The sequence below is a fragment of the Bos taurus genome, chromosome 19 (assembly GCF_002263795.3).
Source record: "Bos taurus isolate L1 Dominette 01449 registration number 42190680 breed Hereford chromosome 19, ARS-UCD2.0, whole genome shotgun sequence".
Lineage (NCBI taxonomy): Eukaryota > Metazoa > Chordata > Mammalia > Artiodactyla > Bovidae > Bos > Bos taurus.
The window spans coordinates 7,112,207-7,137,378 of NC_037346.1; the positions used below are offsets into that span (position 1 = coordinate 7,112,207).

At 40.9% G+C, this 25,172-nt stretch overlaps 1 protein-coding gene across 1 annotated transcript in view; it reads left to right on the top strand.

Moving 5' to 3' along the window:
- ANKFN1 (ankyrin repeat and fibronectin type III domain containing 1) overlaps window positions 1-25,172 on the top strand; it is a 481,998-nt gene that overhangs the window by 282,000 nt on the left and 174,826 nt on the right. Inside the window, exon 3 of the mRNA XM_059878382.1 lies at window positions 9,803-9,937. The gene's annotated coding sequence lies outside the window, so the exon portion shown is untranslated. The remainder of the gene's footprint in view (window positions 1-9,802; window positions 9,938-25,172) is intronic.

Consider the following 25,172-nt stretch of genomic DNA (forward strand, 5'->3'; position numbering starts at 1 on the left):
AGTACAGACCAAAAGTAGCTGAGTGGAAATAAAGCAATTTATCTTTGCAGCAGCATGTGCAAAGTGCTCTCAGAGGTCTTTTGATATCATGAGATGTTAGAGTCAGAAGTGCCCTTCAAGATATTCTAGTTTAACCCCTTCAATTAATAGAGAAGAAAGTTGAAAGGGTTGTTTGGTTTTAAAAAGGAGTGGGGGGCAAGATAATCTTTCAGAAGATTCGAGCTGATGTCAAGAGACACTACATACCAACCTGCTCAGACTGTTCTGCAGAAAGGAACAACAATTCAGCATGCCTTCCTCTTTGACTCATAAGAAAAGTGTGAATTCCAACCACGTAGTTGGCTTTCTTGCTAGACTGTTGCTGATTTTGAAGTTAACAAACTAAAGCCCATTGTGAAGCACTATTTGGAAAATCAGAACTAAACTTACACTCTTTGTCATGATCATTTTTTTAAGAAGATGACAGATTGGGCCTGCAGGAGGAGAGAGATTCCACCCTTGCCAGGAATAAGAGGATTCTCTTTCTGGTTTGTTATTTTTATTGTTTTCCCCTGTGCTTCCAAGAGCAGGTTTATCACCAAGGCTGTGGACAAGGCTAGGAATGTGGTGGACAATATGACAACAACTTCCTGCCTGGGGTATCCCTGAATGGCCAGAACAGTCAACATATAATCAGACAATCTACAGCTGCACTGTTGCTGCTGATGTCTTCATTATGCCTGTGATATTCAGCTGGGTAATTCATTTCCCGAGTATGGCAATATCTCCTGATACGCTTAATAAGTGGAATGTAATTTTGTAGCTTTTCAAAATGAAAGCCTACCCTTGCGCTTAGCTTTGTCCTAATATGGGAAACAATGATAGCTGCCATTTGGAAACAGCATTGTACTGTTCAGCTTTTTAGAGCAGGTTGGGTCACCAAACCACAAAGGCAGGAAACATTAGTGATTGAAATGACACACTAGATGTGGGTCACTTCATGTCCTTTGTAATGACCTTTTTACCTGCCTCTGCATTTAACCTTTCTAAGGCCACGACTGTATTCTACAAAATACAGCGGTCTTGCCAATGATGTAAAATTAGTTAATTAATGGTTCCAAAGATGTGGTGGGCTTTGACAGTCACTTACCAATGCTGTCCTGAAATGGAAGAACTACAGGAAAAATAAGAAATGTGACCCATGGGTAGTATCCAACACCCTTGCTGCAATTTTTCTTTAAATTAAGGACAAAGTATAAAATTGAACAAGAACTTGGGAAAACTCTGGGAGATGGTAAAGAACAGGAAGGCCTGGCATGCTGCAACCATGGGGCCGCAAAGAGTCGGACACGATTTGGTGACTGAACCACAACAGCAAAGTATAAACTACATTCCTCTGAGTTCTATTCAATTCAGTTGAATTAAACATAGATGTATTGAACATCATTTACCATGCACAGGTTGAGCTCAGAGACATGACTCAGTGACCCAAATGTCAGGCACATCTGAGCCCTGCCCTCTTGGAGATCTCAATACAGTAAGGAAAGAAGAGACCCAAGTGACTCTAAGAAAGTTAAACTGTGCTAACAGCACTAAAATAGCTACAGATGCCACAGAGACAGAAGAGAAAGATGCTTATTCCATTTGGGGAACATAAAAAAAAAAAGGTTAACATGCCGTCTCCAAGGTCTTCTACTTTCCAATTTGAATTCTTTTGAGAAATTCTGTTCTTCTTTAGAATCTTACTGGAGTCAACTTCTTATTTCTCAGAGTTAGGACTCTTTGTCTTATCTGATTTCTAAGTGCTTTCCAGTCATCATCGATGATGATCAGTCCCAGGTATCCCAAATGAAAATGGAGAAGTCAGCATAAAAGTAGGGCAGCTTATCTTTGTTTCTACTACCACACCTGCTTTCTTGACTTCATAAAAGTAAATCCTACTATACAGAGTCTTATTGGCAGCTGCAAAGTAGAAACAGATTCTATGCTAATACATTTAACTACATATTTTCATATTAAGATTTTCTTTAAAAAAAAAAATAGGAGGCGAAAAAGAATACAACAGAGAATAGGAGAAAGTGGAAAAAGAGCATACTTATAACTCAGAAGTCATCTTCTTATTATTTATTCGCTAAGTCTTGTCTGACTCTGCAACCCCATGGACTGCAGCCCACCAGGCCCCCTTCCCAGGCAAGAATACTGGAGTGAGTTGCCACTTCCTTCTCCAAAGAAGTCATGTATCTTTCAGTATTTTGATTTATCAGCTTGACTACTTTAACTTGTATGCTGAATCCTTATACAAGTCCTTATGGACTCTGGTTTCCATGCTTCCTGATAAAGAGTGATATGATTTCATGGGTAGGTATACATGTACACAAGGTTTTGAAATCATATATTCTGAAAGTCGCTTTATTGTCCTGATCTAAACAAATTCTTTCACTGAATTATAAGTGCATAAACAGTATCAACATTTTAAAATTATTTGAGGATTCTACACAACATTCTTAGAGGAAGTAAAGACACAAAAATGCCTTTGGCTTTGAGTTGCAAACAAAAGATCTCCCCAGAGAATTAGCAGAAATGAAAGTTGTGAATGGAGAGGATTCCCAGTGTTTCTGAGATGGTTCATCATCCTCCCCAACAACCTCTTTATAGCCCAAATCTCACTACACAGAGGCATGATCAAGATCCATTTAGCAACCAATTTACTGTAAATGCTTTTCTTTATGATAAAATACAGTATATCAAGGAAGGTAGATGGTCTTGGGGGTGGTTGTAAGGAGAAGTAACCTGTGCTAATTCCTCTTGGAGAGATTTAGGTGAATGCTGCCACCTATTGATAGGTGAAATATATGCCACAAAATCCTACTCTGATGTGGTGTTGTGCTAATTAATGTTTATCAGAGCAGATCTCATTACTCAGTTGGCCAAAACATTTTAACAGCCCTAAGTTCATAATTCTTCATGTATTTGTGAGTTAAAAAAATAAGTATGTTATACTAATTTAAAACAACTCACAAATTATATTTCTGGTAAGAGGCAAAGGAGTGAGGTAGAAATGAGGTAAAAATGTCATGAGCTTTGCAATCAGAGATCTGGGTTGAGTCCCAGCTCAGCCCCTCAGCACATAAACAAGTCAATTGATCTCTCTGAACTCTAGTTTCCTCATCAGGAAAAAGTGGATAATCCTCTTTGTGTGAGGATTCAGTGATAATGCTGCATAACACACAGGAGGCATTTGATAAATGGCAGCATTTATTATTATTTTTCACAGAGTTATTAAAAGTAACTATTTCTGATGCAGGGATTGGTAATATGACAAACCACATCATGTATCCGACTCTGGTGAATTCTTCTGTGTGGTTCAATTATCCTTCAGCAATGCTGCTTGTCTAGTATAGTATCTTTGACATTCAAAATTAGGACAGTGTGAACATAAATATTAGAACTTTAAGTGTGCCAATTGAGAAAATGAGGATAAATGAGCTTCATTACCAAATGTCTCTGGACTGCCCTAGAGGATATATGGGGCTGAGCAGATAAAGAATTATGATAAAAACTTTGGAGTTGTGTATAAATGGGGCTTTGTGACCTGCTGGATAAGGTGGAGACTTAGAGTCAGATCCAGGAGGTTCACATTCCTGCCTCTGCATGGTGTGGGGGGATCCTGGGCTCACACAGACAATAGGGGATTCATAGCTGGAGAATTCTAATGATGACTGAAAGGAGGGTGGCAGCCAGAACAAGAAGACTTTTCAGAAGCAGGACCCTGATTATCACATTGGTGCTACAGCCCAGCGAGAGGCTGCTGAGAGGCCGAATGAAGCCGTTCTTGGAAAGCTTTCAGTGAAGTGTTTGTAACCTCCTTAAGAGAATCCCATTTCTCAAAAATGCAACGCTGGAAAATCTCACATGATTAGTTCAGATAAACACCCTGTCATCAAATCACACTAGAAGTCATACGGACCATCTCTTTTTGAAGAGTCTTTTTGAATGTCATGAGTCTAGTTTCCAAGACTTAGAGAGAAAAAAAAAAAAAAAAACCAAAAGAGGGTATCTCAGGATATTTGAGGACCTTTACTTTTAGTCTGAAAGGTCAACTGGTGCTTAAAACAAAATAATCAAGAAATACCATGCCTATGAACAGTTTGCACCTTTTGAAAAGGTCTGCTTGGGATTGAATAGCCAATGCCCTCCCCCATCCCTTTTTCTTTTTTCTTTGGGGCTTAGAAATTGAGAGGGAGGAGGAGGAAGAGTTTCACATTCATTACTAACAACTTCACACATAATAAGCATGTTCAGATACACCCTGGGGTGTTAGTTTTCTTTTCCTATTTTTTTTTTTGTCTCCTTTTTAGCAGCTTTCGATAAGTAGCACATTTTATTTTTGAAAAAAGAATCAGAGCCGTTACTGAGCAGCCGCGCCCTAAGGAAGGTCAGGAGATTAGGGAGCGGAAGTAGGCTGGCCAAACTCTTTGCTGACCACAGTAAGGGACTGCTGCTTTCTTCCCATAATTTAATTTTGAGACTCTGGTGAAAAGGTACCCCCTTAAAAAATTCTTTGCTGGGGAAAAAAAAAAAGAGTGAAAAATTGTTAGAAAATGATCATCAAAAAGTGATCAATTTAAATTTATGTCTTACAAACAAACCACATGGAATTAACCGCAGGGCAGATGTGTATTGGCAATGGATATTCTCAAAATATGGGCATGCTTTTGCAGGAGAGACTGGACATCAGTCGCCTCTGATGTTGGTGGGTTTTGGACTAATTTCACAAGTGTTCTGAAATTCTAAACGTGGTACTTCACAAATCAGAGACCAGTATAGTACTAAAAGGAACCTTTGAATTTAACTGGCCCAGCTCCCTCATTTTACAAGTGGGAAAAATGAGACCTCACAATAGAAAGTAACTTGCCCAAGGTCACACAGCTGATGAGGAGAGCTCCATGGCTCAAGCTCAGAGTCCACACCCCAAACCAGGGTTCTTTCCACTGTAAATAATTCAGAGATGGGAAATTGCAAACCCTAACATTTAATTGGGAAATCTTCTTTCAAGGGAAATTCTACACCCGTCTCCTTGCAAATGGCCCTGGATCTTTGCAGGCACGTGTGCTAAGTCACTTCTGTTGTTGCTGACTCTTCGTGACCCTGTGGACTGTATCCCGCAAGTCTCCTCTGTTCATGGGATTCTCCAGGCAAGAATACTTGAGTGGGTTGCCATGCTGACCCAAGGATCGAACCCATGTCTCTTATGTCTCCTGCATTGGCATGCGGGTTCTTTACCACTAGTGCCTGCAACTTTATCTGTGGCTGAATGGCTTCTTCAAAGCCACCTAGGCACATTCATCTGACTCCAAGGACTTGGTCTCCTGCTCTCTTCTCTGTCTTCAAAAGGTGCTCAGAACATTACATGAATGCCTAAGTTATTTCTATGTTTGATTACTGGGATTGAGTAATGCCATCATGATCTGCCATCATGCAAGTTAAAACTCAACTTCTTTCACCATCTCACTTCCTCCACCTGTACCACTGACAAATTCTATAAGGTCTACCTCCAAAGAATGTCCTGTGTTCATCTCCTAATTTGTACACTCACAGACCCTCAACAGCAATGTCTTCCTGCTTACAGATTCTTACCACTTTAGTTCATGGCCCATGATGGCTAGACCAGAAGGATCTTTAGTCAACTGCACTGATATTCTCCTGCTCAAATCTCTGTCAACTGTACATAAAGTCCAAACTCTTTAACACAGTCTTTAGCCCCTGCCTACTTTTGAAACTTAAATTCCATTAGGTCCTCCCATTACCACTTACCCAGCCCAACTGGACTACTTGTCAATCCCCAAATATTCCAGGAATTCTGTGCATTGTCTCCATTCCTTTCTCTTCTTTCCAATGTTTGGAGGTTTTCATTCCTCCAGATCCAGTTTAATGCAACCTTCTCTGTAAATCTTCCCTATGTATCCCAGAAGGAAGTAATAATTGTTCTGTTCCCTTAGCACATTGCTCATACTTTTACGACACGTATTTAATTCTGCCCTGTATTATAAGTCACATCTCCCTCACTAAATAGATTTCTCCTATCTTTCAAAAGGTATCTCATTCATCTTGGTAGCCCTTCTCACCATAATGCTCCATCCAAATCTTTGCACATAATAAGCACTTTTCTTTCTTAATATTTATTGAAAAAAAAATATTTATTGAGCATTTACTATCTATAAGACACTGGGCCAGGCAGGGTAAGGGCTGGAGGGAAAAATTTTTTTAAATAAGTAAAATGCAATCCTTGTCTTCAAAGGAGCTTTAATCAGTGAGACACACTCATGAATGACCTAAGCAAGTGAACTAACTGTGGGGGTGGAACTGGGTGGAGCGGAAGTGCTGAGTATGGACCAAACATTCTCAGTGTTCCAAATGAGAACTCTGATTTTATGATATGGAGGGTGGGGCGATGGAGGAGAGGGAGAGGAAAAGAAAGAGTACGTGAAAGTCACTCAGTCGTGTCCAGATCTTTGTGACCCTATGGACTATACAGTCCATGGAGTTCTCCAGGCCAGAATACTGGAGTGGGTAGCCATGCCCTCCTCCAGGGGATCTTCCCAACCCAGGGATTGAACCCAGGTCTTCCACATTGCAGACAGATCCTTTACCAGCTGAGCCGCCAGGGCAAGTGGCAAGAAGCCCAAGAAAGAGCAAGGCTGCTTTAAAAAAAAAAAAAAAGAAAGAAAGAAAGAAAATCAAAGAGTAGGCAGAGTTAGAAAGGAACTCATGTTTGTTAATTAATTGAATGTGCTGATCTGTATACATGGAGGCACATGTACAACACCTACAGGGAAGAGACTATTGAATAGAGTATGAAACAGAATATTTAGAAAATAAAATCATTATGGGATTCAAAAAAAAAAAACAACAACAAAAAATGCTATCTCTGGGCTCTGGTCATTATTAGGTCTGACTGGTCCAACCCATCCTTCCCCCCAGTACCAGAATAACCTTCCCAAAGAGGGACTATGATCATTTAACTCTCTGTTCAGATGTTTGTTGTTAAATGAATCAGCATCAAATAATTGCAGGCTTTTGTTAGGTGTTATGGAGAATACCAGTTTGTAGGGATGAGACAAACTCCCGGAAACAGCTGGAGAACAAAAAGCAAGAACATGCTGTGAAAGTGCTGGAGGTGGTATGGGACAAAGTAAATGTGTGATTGGACTAATGGAGACGGAATAGTCAGAAAAGACAAGCACTCAATGATGGCCACTTGGCAAGAAAAATTACACGTACTAAGTGAACTTTAGGGTTCCTTTCAGTTCTCAGACCCCTGTTATTCTTTGAGATGGCTTATTCATCATTCAATAAATACACGCTAAGTGCTTCAACAAAACACTCTCTAAGTATATTTTGAACACCTTCTATAGGCCAGGAACTCTGCAAGACACTCGCGATGGAGCAGTGAATAAAAGACTTTGTATTTAAACTCTTACAGTAAATGGGAATGATTGATGTCAAACAAAATGCAAAAAAAAAAAAAAAAATTGTGATGGATATAATGATGGGAGGGTATAAAGTGCTATAGGACTACAGAGTAGGAACCCTAAAAGCTCCGGGACTAGAAAACTATCCCTGAGAGATGCTGTTTGAATTGAGACTCAAACCGTACATTAGTTAGCCAGACAAAAGGGACTGAGCATTCAGACAGAAGAAAATCATATGCAGAATTCTGGAGTTAAGAGACAGCATTGCATGTCCAAGGACTTGAAAGATATTCAAAAAAGTTACAGCATGAAGGGCAAGTAGGAAGGTAACGAGAAATTAGGCTAGACGGACAGTCAGAGCCAGACTAGGGAGAATTTTGTGAAAGTATGATGGGGGTTATTATTTATTGATAATTTTTTCATAACATTACATATTTGGCATAGTGCATCTAGCCTACTAAGTAATAATAAATGTCTGTTGAAGAGTGGATTAAGAAATGAATGGACGAATGGTTCTCCTTTTCAATAGACTCAGTCTCAAGTGTTTGCTCCGAAAAGCAGCAGCAATAGTATAGGAGGCATCACCCACTTAGTTTTGCATAGCAGATTGAACTAATGACCCCTGGGAGGCAGCCCCTAACCTCAGGAGAATTACTGAGAGTCACCTGGTTTACCCCAGCAGATGGAATTTAAGTCAATCTGCATCAAAAATCAAAGCCTTCCTAGAGATAAGGGTAAAGTTTTACCTGGCAATCACTTAGGTTTAAGCTGTGAGAGGGTAGCCTGACTCTTTTTTAATCCTTAATGAAAAAATTAGCCTTCTCAACCTCAAGGGCATGCATATTCCCAAACTAGATTATTTCTATCAATGCCTCCATGGACAAATAAGTTCAAGAAGAGAAAAAGAGAAAGAAATCCAGAGAGAAACTTTCCCTTTCAAATGAGAAAAAAGTACAATTGTGCAAAGCCAAACTAAACTCCTCCTTTGGACACCCAGGTTTTATGTCACTGAGCCTTATCTCGGATCTCAGCCCCAGAACAACTACTTGTTGGGGATGACTAAGCTGCCAGGATGAGGTGCGGTCTCTATAAAGCGGGAAGACTTTCAAGAATACAAGATGCCACTCCCAGGATTCTAATTGATAACCAGGACATATATTAACACTCCACCCTCTTGCTTATAACCAAGAGACTTTCTCCTGGTTTGTTACAAAGTCACATTCGAAATAGGGGAGTTAATTGAGCTCCAGGTATAAATCACAGGCCAGGGTCAGTGCCTAGGAAAAGGGTCCAAAATTATTTCTAAAGTCATTACAGAAGCTAAGCTTTCATTTGGCAGAAACAGAATCTGAATAGAGCTTTAGAAAGATTTTCAGTGCTGTTGCTAGGGACGTGTGTGTGTATCTATGTGTGTATATGTGTGAGTGTGTGTGCATATTCACATGTGCTCTCAATCAACAATGCCTCCCTAAACATAATAAGCAGCCTGTGGAGGTCATTTGCCATTTTATTTCAGAGAGAAATATGAAAAATGCCTACATAAGTGGCTTTCTAGGAAATCCATTCTGTGTGTCTTACTCGTCGCATAACGCATAACCCCGTGAAGGGAGCCAGGTGCATCCAGATGTGTCTGTAATGAAAGCACTGGAATCTTCTTCCTAAAAACTGAGCCTTTAGGTGTCCTAAGTCCCAAGTCTGTTGATTACTTTCTCAGACCCAGCTCAGACAAAAACTGGCATTGGTTGAGCAGCCCCAGGGGGATTGGGACCTTTCTAAAGATGCCCCTTGTTCCTACTAGGAGAAGGATTGCTCATGTGCCACGAGGTGAGAGGATACGGCTGCCACCTGTGGCTTCTGGTCCCAAGCAGCTGTGGGTGTAAGAGGGTATCTGGCCCCAGGAGGCTGTGGACCATTTGCAGTCACAGACTGCTGGAAGGGCTCCAGGATGCCAGGCGACATTTCTTCCCCTGCAGTTCGTACAGGGCAAAGCTAACTGGCTGCCTCATCGCCCCTTTGCTCATCCTTGAGTAACAATCTTTTCCGATTCAGTCTTGTTTGCCATGAAGCTTATTTTCCCCGTGGGCCATTCCTAATGGACCTCACAGTTACAATAGGCTAAAGGTGCACAGGAGTCATAGTACCCTTTCACTACGTGCACAAGGGCTTGAGAAATCAATCCCTCCCGGGGCTGCAGTCCTGAGAATACACCTAGATTCTGAGCCAAGCTGTTTCCTTCCCCCATCCTCTCTCTGTACATCACTGGCTCTTTTATTTTGCCTTGAGATACCTTAGTGATCATGACTTCGGCTCTTGCCTGTAGTGATCCTCCTTGCATTTCACTCTTTACACAGAATAGGAAGGAGGTTTGCTTGCTTTGCGCAGAGGCTGAGCCACAGGAGAAAGCAGAGCCAATGTGATTTATTGAATGAAAGCACTGGACAATTACCAGCAACTTGCTCCTCTGCTGCCTCAAACAACCTAAACTGGTAAGTCCAATTTATTGTTGTCTTTCTTCATGTGAATGTGAGGCTTTTTTAGTTACTGATTATTTTTAAAATATGTACGTGTTGCTATGGTTTAAATGATGTAAAAAAAAAATTTGCATCTTCCAAAGTTAGCTGCAGGCAGCCCATGAAGATTACACACAGGCCGTACACAGTGGTTCTGCAATAACGCATGCATGTTTATGTGAATAGGTAAAAATGGGGATAGGGAAGCCCCATTTCTGATAACTGGGCATTTTGTTTGTAGCAAGCTTAAGGATATTTTGTGCTTGCATAACTGATTAGCATTAGCTACGAAAAATATGCTGTTCTTTTGTTGTGTGAGATCATTTTCCACTGGGGTTCTTGCTGCTGCTCCTGCTGCTGCTAAGTCGCTTCAGTCGTGTCCGACTCTGTGTGACCCCATAGACGGCAGCCCACCAGGCTCCCCTGTCCCTGGGATTCTCCAGGCAAGAACACTGGAGAGGGTTGCCATTTCCTTCTCCAATGCAGGAAAGTGAAAAGTGAAAGTGAAGTCGCTCAGTCGTGCCTGACCCTCAGCGACCCCATGGACTGCAGCCTTCCAGGCTCCTCCATCCATGGGATGTTCCAGGCGAGAGTACTGGAGTGGGGTGCCATTGCCTTCTCCGACTGGGGTTCCTGAGTACCTACAAAATACCTGTGGGATCAGGAAAAGATGGATCCCATCACGCTGATAATCCTGAATACAAATCTAGGCACATTGCTGTCTTTAATCCAGTGCGCAGGCTGGACATCCAGAGCAGAATGTTAGCATTCTGTCCATCCTGGGTTGGCATGATCATAAATAACATCATGATTGGACGTTGAGGACACCTGCCAAGGGGACACAGTGAACATGCATGCAAACCCTTGCCTGATCACTGCCACTTCTACACCCATGTTTCTTAAGTCTTTTATTCCATGAATATATATAGATGGAAGGAAGTCTTAAGTTTGAAAGTGGAATATTTTGAGTGCCCTGTTACCCATGCTGGTTGTTGGCCCAGCCAAGGCGGCTGGAAGTACCACTGACAAGACTGAGTTTGCTTCTGTGCTGGGCCTCCAAAATCCCTGTACTCATTTAATTTTCTCATGTTCTAAATAAGACATAAACGAATTTCTGCAGAGGGGGAAAGTGAATGGAGAAAATTATTGTTTTTCCTACCATCACCACCACCACTATCTCTCCTTAGTCTTTTGTTTGCCTGGCTACTGCAAGACTTTATGGCATCATCAATCCATTTCTGGTGGACTCAGAGTCTACATAAATGTCATACAGAGTTTGTTGTCTTTGGTGCATTCTCTCTGCAGTATATCACTGGCTGTTCAGATGAAGCTGTGGCCTTGAGTGCTGACAAGGATGGATGATGTTGGAACAGTGAACAGCATGTTTCTCTAAATACAAAGCAAAGTTAAGAAATCTGAGAGATGGGTGGCCTTTTGCCTAGTAGAAAGTATCCCCAGGCTACTCAGTCATAAGAACAGGGTCATTCTCCTGCATGATTTGGCTGTTTCAGCAAATGATGGCATCCTAACAGGAGGGAGACAGCATTGTTTAGTGGCTAGAGATGTCAGGAAAGCCAGTCCCTTTTGGTTATTTCCCCAATGAAGTGTGTGTCTTCGAGAATTCATTTACTCTCCCTGAATCTCTATTCCTCCACTCTTTCCATTTCTAGTTGTTTCAAAGAAGACACACTAGGGTCAATTAATGTATCTATGAGTTACTACTTAAATCTTTCTTGTTAAAGGATGCAATAGGCAATCAAGATCACCATTAATGCGCTTTAATCCAGAGCCTGTGTACCAAAATCCTACAGATGAGAGTTTACGTGGGGACGAGGAGATGCATGCCCCCTCCCTCATCTAACAGAGATTACACTTAGAGCATTGGAAGGGGAGCATAGAGATGAAAAATGGCATTTTTTAAAAACTTAAAATTCAAATAAATTGGTCATGTAAATAATTTTTTCATTATATTGCACAGTAATAACTGATTTTCTATACTTGGATAACAAGATACTGAAGGTCTTAAATGTTTGAAATAAACAAATGTGACTACTTCGGGAGAGTTAATTCAAGGATGAAAGAACTCCATGTAATGAATTTATGACAACTTTAAGATGTTCAAATTACCCCTGTACCTATGTACATGGAATTAGCAGCTGCAAATGTATTATGATTTGAGGTGTTCTAGAAGGTTCATCTTCTCAAAAAAAAAAAAAAAAAATCCATCTCCAGGACGAAAATAAATGAAATTATTTTATCTGGGATTCAGTTAAGCATTGCTGTCCTTTATGAAACACAGATATTTCTTCAGTTCAGTTCAGTTCAGTTCAGTCACTCAGTCGTGTCCAACTCTTTGTGACCCCATGAATCGCAGCACGCCAGGCCTCGCTGTCCATCACCAACTCCCAGAGTTTATTCAAACTCATGTCCATCGAGTCAGTGATGCCATCCAGCCATCTCATCCTCTGTCATCCCCTTCTCCTCCTGCCCCCAATCCCTCCCACCATCAGGGTCTTTTCCAATGAGTCAACTCTTCACATAGGGTGGCCAAAATATTGGAGTTTCAGCTTTAGCAACAGTCCTTCCAATGAATACCCAGGACTGATCCCCTTTAGAATGGATTAAAATGGACTGGTTGGATCTCCTTGCAGTCCAAGGGACTCTCAAGGGTCTTCTCCAACACCACAGCTCAAAAGTATCAATTCTTCGGTGCTCAGCTTTCTTCACAGTCCCAACTCTCACACCCATACATGACCACTGGAAAAAGCATAGCATTGACTAGACGGACCTCTGTTGGCAAAATAATGTCTCTACTTTTGAATACGCTATCTAGGTTGGTCATAACTTTCTTTCCAAGGAGTAAGCGTCTTTTAATTTCATGGCTTCAGTCACCATCTGCAGTGATTTTGGACCCCAAAAAAATAAAGTCTGACACTGTTTCCACTGTTTCCCCATCTATTTGCCATGAAGTGATGGGACCAGATGCCATGATCTTCGTTTTCTGAATGTTGAGCTTTAAGCCAACTTTTTCACTCTCCTCTTTCTTAGGACAGATAATAAGTTAAGCCACTGATCCACATGCATATGAAATCCCTTCAGTTGTCTCCAACTCTTTGCAACCCCATAGACTGTAGCCCGCCAGGCTTCTCTGTCCATGGGGATTCTCCAGGCAAGAATACTGGAGTGGGTTGCCATGCCCTCCTCTAGGGGAATCTTCCCAACCCAGGGGTCAAACCTGCATGTCTAATATCTCCTGCATTGGCAAGTGGGTTCTTTACCACTAGCGCCACCTGGGAAGGCCCAGTCACTGATATCTTACCATAAATGAATGTATTAAATATTTTAAATGTATGTGTTAAATGTATTTAAATGAATGTATTAAATATTTTGTACCTCAGGGGAAACCCAAAGAATGCTACATTAATATTATATTAATTCTATTGCTTTCTATTTTATACCTGTCTCCAAGAGGTTCCTTCATAATTATTATTTCACTCTTGAACAGAAAACTAAGTAGCCCTTAGGACAAGCTGCCTCATTTTTTAGTGAAATGCTTGGATTAGACAGTATCATCTAGACTTCCTCTAGGCCCTTGAGAGTCACACTGTGGAAAGCTGGACTCACCATCTTCCTTCTTTAAATCCACTTTTCCTCCTGTGTTCTTTTTTTTTTTTTTGATTATTGGTGGAAGGCCTATGTACCTAGCTAGCCAAGCAGAGAACACAGAAGTCAATTTCCTAATTCCTTGGCCTTTCCGTCCAATCACTCACCATGCTTGGTTCATTCTATCTTCTTCGCATGTTTAACCTGCCCAGCCCTCTCCATCTCTTCTGCCACACACTGTAGCTGAAGTCACCGGCTCCCGGGGGGCTTCTTCAAGACCTTGGTTTTCACTTGTCCTATCACCACCCTCTCCCCTTCTGGATGCCTCCAGAGAAATTCTCTAAAAGTGCAAGCATCAGCTTTGTCTTAAAATCGTCTGCTGCTGCTGCTAAGTCGCTTCAGTCGTGTCCAACTCTGTGCGACCCCAGAGATGGCAGCCCACCAGACTCCCCCGTCCCTGGGATTCTCCAGGCAAGAACACTGGAGTAGGTTGCCATTTCCTTCTCCAATGCATGAAAGTGAAAAAATAAAGTGAAGTCGCTCAGTCGTGTCTGACTCCTAGCGACCCCATGGACTGCAGCCTACCAGGCCCCTCCATCCATGGGATTTTCCAGGCAAGAGTACTGGAGTGGGGTGCCATTGCCTTCTCCATAAAATCCTCTAGCGATTCCTATTATGAACAAGTTGAAATCTGTGCTGCTTAGCGTGGCATGTGAAGTCCTTGATGACCCGAGCCTATGACTTCTCCTGGCTTCTTTCTCAAGGTCCTGGAACAGTGGGTGAAATGTACCACTGACCATGTCAGAGCCCAGAAAACTCCCATCAGAGCTCCTATAGACACTGATCTACCAGCAACACCGTGATGGTTCACATCTCCATGTCCTAACCTGACCCAGCCTGCCAAGAATGCCTTTTCCTTTCCTTCCTACATTCCTGCTTGGGCACCACCTTCTCTAACCCCTTTCCCCATACCCCCTTCTCCCATAACCACCTTCTGTCACCCACAAAGTTAATCACTTATTCCTTTTGCTACTTCTTGGCCTTTTAGACATTTGAGACCAGTGTCTAGACATTAACTTATCAGATATAGACCCTTATTTCCTGGGTCTGAAACCTAGATCTGTGCCTTAGTACTGCCTCAATTTCTATGTCGAGTGAGGATGAGAATAGTCCTTATTTCACAGGGCTATTGTGGGATTCAATGAACTGATACATATATTATTATTCTAAACAGTGACTGTATCAGAGAAGGTGCCATGGAAGTAAAATATATTATTCTTACATAATTTCACATGTCACACTATTTCATAGCTGCATATACTTGTATAACTGCCTTCATTCTTAGCCTATGAGCCCCTTGGGGTACAGGTGGGTCAATCAACCTGTTTCAAATTGCCCAGGACTCTTCCAGTTTTAGCACTGTAAGTCCTGCAACCAGGGAAACCACTCAGTCCCAAGCAAACCAAGCCAACTGGTTGCCCTGTGAGGACCCTACGTGTTCTCCTCTGAATAAGGGTCTGACATAGGGTACATAGGTTACGAAGTAGATTATCCATAAGGATTTACTGAACTATAGAATCAGTATTGTCTTTTCACTTTCTGCCTCATAAATATACTTTCAAACTTCAAAAATCAGTCTTCTTCTTGCTGTGAAGTCACAGCTGACTTTTAAAAACTTATCACTGAATAGCTGAATATATTATTTTTTGAAAAATGCACAGGAACTGAAAAGGATGCTTCCACCCTGTTATATACCGTCAGTGTAATAGAATCGGCCACACGTTAGCAACCGAAGACATACTCGTCATGTTAAGCAGCGGAGAATGGGGGAAGGGGTCATACTTTTCTGTCTAGTGACAGGCAGGCTGGAGTCTAAAGGTCCCTAGTTCACCTCACAGCCTGAAGAACAATCTTGTCCCAGTCAGAAATGTCCCCTTCACTAAATGTATCTGTCTACCCAGCTGTCAGAAGTGGCTAGAATTCCTGTTTCTAATATGCTTTGTTTTACCAGCGCTCCTCATTCAAACTGGCTCAGTTCATTTTTCACAGTACAAATACAACAAGAAAGTTCCACAACCAAGCGCCTATGAGACAGGGACTCTGGACACGCCAGAACTCATAATGAGGGCAAGATCTTGTCTTCAGAATCAAGGTCTAAGAAGCTGATAGGCAGCCAGACCAGAAAAATAGCAGAGTTGCTAAGAGCAGGAGGTTTAGAGTCAGCGTTCCAATTCTACCTCCTCCATTTACTAGCTATAGGATCTTGGACAAATTACCTCACCTCTCTGGGCCTCAGTTTTCTTGTTTTTAAAATGATGATGTATTAGTAGTGCTGATTTCCTCATGAAAGTGAGAGTGAAGTTGCTCAGTCATGTCCAACTCTTTGCAACCCCATGGACTGTAGCCCACAAGGTTCCTCCGTCCATGGGATTTTCCAGGCAAGAGTACTAGAGTGGGTTGCCATTTCCTTCTCCAGGGGGTCTTCCTGACCCAGGGATGGAACCCGGGTCTCCTGCATTGTAGGCAGACGCTTTACCATCTGAGCCACCAGGGACGCCCCAGTCATCCTATAATTTCCTCATAGGATTGTTATTATATTTTGTCTCAGCCTATGAAAACAAAGCCTGAGGCAGAGTCAATTGCAAATATTCTATCTGGTACTGACAGATGCAACCTGAGGGCATCAGACTTGAAGGAATAAAAGAAAATGAGCCAAAGAATGAGGGGGAACAGATACAGGTGGTTTGTAGCTGAACTAGCCAAAACATCACAAGAAAACACATATGGCTGTTTGTTTGCTGGTGACTGCTTCCAAGAAGCCTTCAAAACAGTCCACAGGGAAGGAATGGAGAGGAAACTATCTGCTGGATGCTCCCAGTCTCCTGTCTCTCATGATCCAGCTTTCCCATATCTGGATAATGTTACCCAGTCCTTCACTGTAGCCGTGATTGAGGCTGGAGCCTCCCTCCGTGGGTCTAGTTGGGTCAGAGCTGTTGAAGCTACTGTCACAACAAGCATGATGGACCCGCCCTTCACTTGTGACAGCTGGGGGCCGTAAGAGACAGGTCGACAGCAGCGGCCACAGCTCTCTGCTTGAGCAAGCAGCCAAAGCCCAGGAAACAGGTAGTTTTGAAATAAATCTGAACAGACTCCACTCTCCGTAGGTTATTCTTGCCATTTTGGATGTGCATTGTCCAGGCTACTCTCACTCTTGCCTTACAGCTCGGCTATTCACAGGTCCAGGCCATAATATGTCAAAGAGCAGAAGTCTTTGATTTTCATTAAGTCCAGTTTATCAATTTATTTTATGGTTTGTGCTTTTTGGATCTCCTCTAAGAAATCATTATCTTATTCAAGTTCACAAAGATTTTCTCTTATGTTTCCTTCTAGAAGTTTTAGTTTTAGCTTTCAAAGTTAGGTCGATGATCTATTTCAAGTTAATTTGTATATATGATATGAAGTAGGAGTTAGGTTCTTTTTTGCATATGTATATCCCATTGTGCCATCACCCATTGTTTCAAAAGAATGTTGAAAAAATAATTTTTCTCTATTGAATTATCTTGACCCTTTGTGAAAAACCAACTGACCATATATGTTGAGGCCATTTCTGGGCTCTCTATGCTGCTTCAGTCTCCTATATGTCTATCCTTATGCCTTTGTCTTTATATATACAGCAATCCTTATACCAGTACCATATCTTGATTATTGTAGCTTTATAAGTCTTGAAATAAGGTTGTGTAAGCAACTTTGTTCTCTTTTCAATGTTGTTTTGACTATTTTGGATTCTTTCCATTTTCATACAGCTTGTCAATTTCTAGAAAGAAAAACAGACTGCTAGAATTTACTTGTGAGCTCATTGAATCTATAGCTCAGTTCGGAAGAACTAGCAGCTTAACAATACTAATTCTTCTGATCTGATCATGAAGAAGGTCTACCTTTATTTATTTAGGTCTTCTTTAATTCACATATTAATGTCATGTAGTTTTAACTATAGTTTTGCATATATTTTGTTGTATTTAGTTCTAAGTAGATTTTTGTGTATTTATTAGATTGTTCTACAGAGGTTTTATGTCATCTACAAATGAAGACTGTCTTCCTTGTTTCTTTCCAATCTATGTGCCTTTATTTTTCTTATCTTACTTCCCTGGCAAGGATGCCTAGTAAAACAGAAAAGGTAAGAATGGACAGTCTTGCATTTTTTCTGATCCTGGAAAGAAGGAGTTGGTTTGTAATCATTAAACATAATGTTGGCTATAGGTTTTTGTAGATTCTCTTTATCAGGTAGAAGAATTTCTCTTATATTCCTAATTTTTTTTTAATTTATAAATCGTTGTTGACATTATCAAATGCTATTTTATATACATCTATAAAGATGACCATATGGCTTTTCCCCTTTATTCTGTTAGTGCAACAAATTATGGTGAATGCTATACTAGCTTGCTTTCCTGCAATAAGCCATGACTGATCATGATATTATGCTTTTTGTATACTGCTAAATCCAGTGTGGGTGTGTCTGGTAGTGAAAGTGAAGTCCAGTGCTGTAAAGAGCAATATTGCGTAGGGATCTGGAGTGTTATACCCACAAATCAAGGTAAATTGGACGTGGTCAAGTAGAAAATGGCAAGAGTGAACATCAATATTTTAGGAAACAGTGAACTAAAATGGATGGAAATGGGTGAATTGAATACAGATGACCATTATATCTACTACTGTGGGCAAGAATCTCTTCGAAGAAATAGAGTAGTCCATAATTATAGTCAACAAAAGAGTCCAAAATGCAGGAGTTGGGTGCAATCTCAAAAATGAGAGAATGATTTCAGTTCATTTCCAAGGCAAATCATACAGCATCACAGTAATCCAAGTCTATGACCCAACCACTAACGCCAAAGAAACTGAAATCGAATGGTTCTAGGAAGAACCTCAAGACCTTCTAGAACTGACACCAAAAAAAAAAAAAAAAAGATGTCCTTTTCATCATAGGTGATTGGAATGCAAAAGTATGAAGTCAGGAGATACCTGGAGTAACAAGCAAGTTTGACCTTAGAGTACAAACTGAAGCAATACAAAATGAATTTTGCCAAGAGAACGCACTGGCCATAGCAAACACCTCTTCCGATACAAGGGATGACTCTACACATGGACATCCCCGGATGGTCAATACTGAAATCAGATTGATTATATCCTCTGCAGCCAAAGATAGCAAACACCTCTTCCGATACAAGGGATGACTCTACACATGGACATCCCCAGATGGTCAATACTGAAATCAGATTGATTATATTCTCTGCAGCCAAAGATAGCAAACACCTCTTCCGATACAAGGGATGACTCTACACATGGACATCCCCGGATGGTCAATACTGAAATCAGATTGATTATATTCTCTGCAGCCAAAGATAGCAAACACCTCTTCCGATACAAGAGATGACTCTACACATGGACATCCCCAGATGGTCAATACTGAAATCAGATTGATTATATTCTCTGCAGCCAAAGATAGCAAACACCTCTTCCGATACAAGGGATGACTCTACACATGGACATCCCCGGATGGTCAATACTGAAATCAGATTGATTATATTCTCTGCAGCCAAAGATAGCAAACACCTCTTCCGATACAAGAGATGACTCTACACATGGACATCCCCAGATGGTCAATACTGAAATCAGATTGATTATATTCTCTGCAGCCAAAGATAGCAAACACCTCTTCCGATACAAGGGATGACTCTACACATGGACATCCCCAGATGGTCAATACTGAAATCAGATTGATTATATTCTCTGCAGCCAAAGATAGCAAACACCTCTTCTGATACAAGAGATGACTCTACACATGGACATCCCCAGATGGTCAATACTGAAATCAGATTGATTATATCCTCTGCAGCCAAAGATGGAGAAGCTCTGTGTCATTCAGCCACTCAGACATGTCCAGCTCTTTGTGACCCCATGGACTGCAGCACACCAGGCTTCCCCATCCTTCCCTATCTCCCAGAGCTTGCACAAACTCGTGTACATTGAGTCTGTGATGCCATCCAACCATCTCATCCTCTGTCATCCCCTTCTCCTCCTGCCTTCAATCTTTCCCAGCATCAAGGTCTTTTCTAAGAATTCAGCTCTTCACATCAGGTGAAGGTCTATACAGTCGTCAAAAACAAGACCTGGAGCTGACTGTGACTCAGATCATGAGCTCTTTATTGTATAATTCAGGCCTAAATTGAAGAAAGTAGGGAAAACTACTAGACCATTCAGATATAACCTAAATCAAATCCCTTATAATTCTATAGTGGAGGTGACAAATAGAATTAGATCTAGTAGACAGAGTGCTTAAGAACTACGGATGGGGGTTCTTAATACTGTACAGGAGGCAGTGACCAAAATCATCCCAAAGAAAAAGAAATGCAAGAAGGCAAAGTGGTTATCTGAGTAGGCCTTACAAATAGCTGAGAAAAGAAGAGAAGGAACAGGCAATGGAGAAAGGAAAAGATATACCCAACTGAATGCAGAGTTTCAGAGAATGGCAAGGAGAGATAAAATCTTTTTAAGTGAACTCTGCAATGAAATAGAGGAAAACAATGGGATAGGAAAGACTAGAGATCTCTTCAAGAAAACTGAAGACATGAAGGGAATATTTCAGGCAAAGATGGGCACAGTAAAGGACAGAAACAGCAAGGACCTAACAGAAGCAGAAGAAATTAAGAAGAGGTGGCAAGAACACACAGAAGAACTGTACAAAAAAGATCTCATGACCCAGATAACCACGATGGTGTGGTCACTCACCTAGAGCCAGACATCCTGGAGTGTGAAGTCAAGCGGGCCTTCAGAAGCTTTACTATGAACAAAGCTAGTGGAGGTGATGGAATTCCAGCTGAGCTCTTTCAAATCCTAAAAGATGATGCTGTGAAAGTGCTGCACTCAATATGCCAGCAAACTTGGAAAACTCAGCAGTGGCCATAGGACTGGAAAAAGTCAGTTTTCATTCCAATCCCGAAGAAAGGCAATGCCAAAGGATGTTCAAACTACCATACAGTTGTGCTCATTTCAGATGCTAGCAAGTAATGCTCAAAATCCTTCAAGTTAGCTTCAACAGTACATGAAGTGGGAACTTCCCAATGTACAAGCTGAATTTAGAAAAGGCAGAGGAACCAGAGTTCAAATTCCCAACACCTACCAGATCATAGAAAAAGCAAGAGAATTACAGGGAAAAAAAAATCTACTTCTGCTTCATTGACTTTGCTAAACTCTTTTACTGTGATCACAACAAATTGTGGAAAATTCTTAAAAACATGGGAATACCAGACCACCTTACCTGTCTCCTAAGAAACCTGTATGCAGATCAAGAAGCAATGATTGGAACTGGACATGGAACAAAGGATTGGTTCAAAACTGGAAAAGGAGTACATCAAGACTGTACATTGTCACCCTGCTTATTTAACTTATATGCAAAGTACAATCATGTGAAGTGCCAGGCTGGATGAAACACAAGCTAGAATAAAGATTGCCAGGAGAAATATCAACAACTTCAGGTATACAGATGATACCACTCTAATGGCATAAAACGAAGAGGAACTAAAGAGCTTCTTGATGAAGGTAAAAGGGGAGAGTGATAAAGCTGGCTTAAAGCTCAACACTCAAAAAACTAAGATCATGGCACCCAGTTTCATCACTTCATGACAAATAGATGGGGAAAAGTGGAAACAGTGATAGATTTTATTTGTCTGGGGTGGGATCCAAAATCACCATGGATGATGACTTCAGCCATGAAATTAAAAGACACTTGCTACAACATCTTTATTTCAAGTTAAACCTGCAAGAGGACAGCTTCATTGAACTCTTTGCTATGCAACATGAGGACTTCACTAAAGAAGACCTGATGGAATCGAAGGCCCAGAGAAAGGACAGAGACAAGAGGAGGAAGTAACTGAAGAGAGTCACAGTGCAGCAAATGGCAAGGGGATTTTCTTTATTTGAGGAGCAGTGTTCGTGTTTGTGGCACAGGAGCTGAATATAGAACAGTACACGAAAGTTGCAGCAGCTATTTGGAACGCAATCCAGAGCTACCATGTCATCTATGATAAGAAAAAAACCAAACAATAGCTATTGCCAAACATCACTGGGTTGTTTTTTCAAGAGTGTATATAGAAATGAATCCAACAAAGAACCAGAGCCTGTGCCAGCAGGGTCAAGAGTGAGTGAAGCTGCAGCTTGCCCTCCATCTCCTTTGGCTGGCAATCCATCACCTCTACCGTCTCCACCCCCTCTTCCTTCTCCAGGCAGTAACTCCTCTTGCCTGGTTACTCACTGCCAGCCCCTGGATGCCATCTTTTGTACTGTTCTACCGTACTTTTCAAGGTTCTGTACTGTAAGATATATAGTGCTTTATTTTTTTATTTTTTAATATATGTTTGTGTATAGGTATTATAAACCTATTACAGTACAGTACTATACAGTTGGTTGTGTTAGTTGGGTACCTAACTTTGTTAGACCTACCAACAAACTGGATTAACAAATGTGCTCTTAGAACGCAACTCATTCATATGTAGGGGACCCACATGTATGTAAAATAGATAAATAACAAGGACCAATTGTATAGTACAGGGAACTATATTCATTATCTTATAATAACTTATAATAGAAACCCTGAATAAAGAAAATATATAATCTTATATTCAACTGAATCACTTTGCTGCACATTAGAAACTAACATGACACTGTAAATCAACTATAGTTCCATTAAAAATTAAAATTAGTAAAGAAACCCTACCATTAAAAAATTGGCTCTCAAAATAAAAAAGAATCAAAGTTAAAAAAAAAAAAAAAAGAGTGAATGATAATGATTCCTTCCATTTTTATGAAATTCTGGAAAATGGAACCAACAGAAGTAGACCAGTAATTGCCTGGGAACAGTGGACCTAAAATAAATATATATTCAGAAAATATTTATGGAACATCTATTTATTTCAAGCATTCTGTTAAACTATTGGTATGTGTGCTGCTGCTGCTAAGTGTCGGCAGTCGTGTCTGACTCTGTGCGACCCCATAGACGGCAGCCCAGCAGGCTCCTCTGTCCCTGAGATTCTCCAGGCAAGAACACTGGAGTGGGTTGCCATTTCCTTCTCTAATGCAGAAAAGTGAAAAGTGAAAGTGAAGTCGCTCAGTCGTGTCTGACTCTTAGCGACCCCATGGACTGCAACCCACCAGGCTCCTCCGTCCATGGGATTCTCCAGCCAAGAGTACTGGAGTGGGGTGCCATTGCCTTCTCCAAGGTATGTGTTACTTCACTTAAAACTTTAATACCCCTTTAGACATGACTATTAAAATTGAGATGGTAACACCGTTAAAATGAGGAAATCGAAGCTAATATTTTGCTAAATATCATCCAGTTAATAAGTTGAAAAGCCAAAACCTGAAAGTAGATCAGACTTATATCAAAGTCCTTACTTTCGATTCTGTACTAAAACCACATCCTTCTGGCCTCTATGATTTTCTGATGAAAAGTCAGCTCTAATTCATTTTGAGGATTCCTTGTACATAAGGAGTTATTTCTTGCTTGTTTTCAAGATTTTCTCTTTGTCTTTAGCTTTTGAAAGTTTAATTATGATGTATCTAGGTGTGATTCTCTTTAACTCTATCCAACTTGGTGTTCACTAAATTCTTGGGTGTTTTTCATCAGTTTGAGGAAGCTTTTGGCCATTATTTTTTCAATATTCTTTCTCCTTCTGAAACTCCTATTAAATGTATGTTGGTATACTTGATGATGTTACAAAGATCTCCAAAACAATTTTTCTTCATTATTTTTTCCTTTTTGCTCCTAAAACTGATTTCAATTGACCTGTCTTTGAGTTGGCTGATTCTTTATTCTGCCTTTTCCAATCTGATGTTGAGTCCCTCTCATCAATTTTTCCTTTCAGTTATTGTGCTTTTCTTTTTGTTAGTTTTATGGGGTTTTGCTGCTGTTGGTTCTGTTTATCTTTGGCTGCACTGGGTCTCCACTCCTGCACACAGCCTTTCTCTAGTTGCCGTGAGAGAGTGGGGTCTACTCTTTGTTGTGGTGTATGAGCTTCTCATTGCAGTGTCTCCTCTCGCTGGGGAGCACGGCTTCCAGGCATGTGAGCTTCCGAAGTTGCAGTACTTGGGCTCAGTAGTTGTAGCGCAGAGGCTTATCATCCCCTGCCCTGTGGAATCTTCCCAAATCAGGGATCAAACATGTGTCTCTGTATCAGCAGGTGGATTCTTAACCACTGGATCACCAGTGAAGTCCCAATTATTGTACTTTTCAACTCCAGAATTTCTGTTTGGTTCTGGCTTTGCTTAATAAATTCTACCTTTTATTGATATTTTTTATACGGCGAGACATCCATTCTCTTGATTTCCTTTATTTCTTTAGACATACATTCCTTTAGTTCCTTGAACATATTTAAGATATCCAATTTAAGTCTTTGTCTAACAAGTCCAACATTTAGACTTCTTCAAGGGCAATATTAACATATTGCTTTATTTCCTGTGAATGGAAAATAGCTTTGGTATATTTAATACTTTTTTCTGTTGAAAACTAGGCATCTTAAACAATATAATGTGGCAACTCTAGATATCAGATTGTCCCCTAACTGAACTTGTAAAGTCCAGAACTAAATCTGTAAAGTCTGTATTTTCATCATATGTGGCCTCTGAAGTCTTTGTTTGGTTAACTTTGTTGTTTCTCAGTCGCTCAGCCATGTCCAATTCTTTACGATCCCATGAAGTGCAGAATGCCAGGCTTCCCAGTCCTTCACTATCTTCCAGAGCTTGCTCAGCTCATGTCCATGGAGCTGGTGATGCCATCCAACCATCTTATCCTCTGTTGTCCGCTTCTCTTCCCACCTTCAATCTTTCCCAGCATCAGCGTCTTTTCTAATGAATTGGCTCTACACATCAGGTGACCAAATTATTGGAGCTTCAGCTCCAGCATCAATCCTTCCGATAAATATTCAGGATTTATTTCCTTTAGGATTGACTGGTTTGACGTCCTTGCAGTCCAAGGGACTCTCAAGAGTCATCTCCAACACCACAGTTCAAAAGTATCAATTCTTCAGTGCCCAGCCTTCTTTATGGTCCAACTCTCACACTCGTACATGACTACTAGAAAAATCATAGCTTTGACTATACGGATCTTCGTTGGTAAAGTAATGTCTCTACTTTTTAACATGCTGTCTAGGTTTGTCATAGCTTTTCTTCCAAGGAGCAAGCATCTTTTGATTTCATGACTGCAGTCACCATCTGCAGTGATTTTGGAGCCCAAGAAAAAGTGGTCAGCTAATGATCAAATAAATTTTTCATTAAAGGGCTAGAATCAATCTTGGCAGAGTGGCTCTATGTGTATGTTGGGGCACACCTTCAATACTCATCAGGCAGTTGGCAGCTCTGTGGTAGCCTTCATTCTCACTGGCACAGTGGTGAAGAATCTGCCTGTCAATGCACAAGACGCAAGAGATGTGAGTTTAATCCCTGGGTGAGGAAAAGCACCTGGAGTAAGAAATGGCAACCCAGTCCAGTATTCTTTCCTAGAAATTTTCATGAACAAAGGAGCCTGGTGGGCTACAGTCCATGGGGTCGCAAAGAGTCAGAC